Source organism: Petaurus breviceps, unplaced genomic scaffold, assembly GCF_028583685.1.
Source record: "Petaurus breviceps papuanus isolate PSGF00001 unplaced genomic scaffold, PetGlider_PUasm1.0 126, whole genome shotgun sequence".
Classification (NCBI taxonomy): Eukaryota; Metazoa; Chordata; class Mammalia; order Diprotodontia; family Petauridae; genus Petaurus; species Petaurus breviceps.
Window position 1 is genome coordinate 71,261,980 of NW_027185655.1, and position 1,185 is coordinate 71,263,164.

Genomic DNA, 1,185 nt, shown 5'->3' on the forward strand with positions numbered 1-1,185 from the left:
TTCTTTCTTTCTTTCTTTCTTTCTTTCTTTCTTTCTTTCTTTCTTTCAGAGGGGGAAAGACAGGGCAATTGCCGTTAAGTGACTTCCCCAAGGTCACACAGATAGTAAGTGTCTGAGGCTGGATTTGAACTCAGATCCTCCTGACTCCAGGGGCAGTGCTCTATTCTCTGCATCACCTAGCTTGCCCTCAACCATTTTATACATAAACCTTTCCTGACTCCTTCAACTACCTCACATTTTACTACTTTGTGTGTATAGTTATGTACTCCATACTTTTTGCACATATACTTGTTTTTCCTAACAGAATAAAAATTCATTGTGAGCAAGGATTGTTTCATTCTTTGTCCTCATATCCTTAGAACCTAGCATAAGGCTTGACACATAGTAAGTCCTTAATATCTACTTGATGATATTGCATGATGACTGCATGATGACTGATCGGATATCATAGTACCATACTAGTCTCCTACAGCGTTCCTTCTCTTAATTAGAAATTTGATGTGCCAAAGTAGAAGAAATATCCAGCTTTCTTTTAGCCAAATGTTATCACCAAGGCAATATTCACATCAACAACAGTCACTATAAATAGCCTGGCATAGTTCTGAATCACAAAATATAACAGACTCTCCACATAGAAGACAGAAGCAAAACACTTATTCAGATACCAGAAAGCCAAATACCAACACCAGAAAACTGAAATCATCATAGCAACAAAGAAATCTATACATAATAACACTACAGAGAGCAACACCATCCCAAAACCTTCCCACAAACATTCACAAGCCTAGATAACTGCTTGCCTGTGTCCTTTTTCTCTCTCCCAGTTCTCCCCCCTCCTCTGACTCCCAGCTTCCTCCCAGTTCTATTCCACCCTTCAGCTAACTTCTCCTATCACAGGCTCCATGAGATTACATTAGGCCTATTAAAAGGCAGGGGAGATCTTCAAATTCCGTTAGGTCTATTAAGGGCAGGGAAGATCTTCAAATTCACATTACCATTATACCAATGCACACAGCCACATATGGAGGTATTATAGTAATAGATAACACTGCAAATGACAGATTAGATGCTCCTTGAGTTTTTAAAATTGTTTCATCACCAGTTAATGAAAAACAACAATACTTTGCAAGAGCCTACTAGGAAGGAAGGAAGGAAGGAAGGAAGGAAGGAAGGAAGGAAGGAAGG

The 1,185-nt window shown here is 39.2% G+C and overlaps 1 long non-coding RNA gene across 2 annotated transcripts in view; it reads left to right on the plus strand.

The window, feature by feature from the left end:
* The window catches only part of LOC138167997 (uncharacterized), a 65,951-nt gene that overhangs the window by 60,761 nt on the left and 4,005 nt on the right, over positions 1 to 1,185 (plus strand). The gene's annotated exons all lie outside the window — the stretch shown is intronic.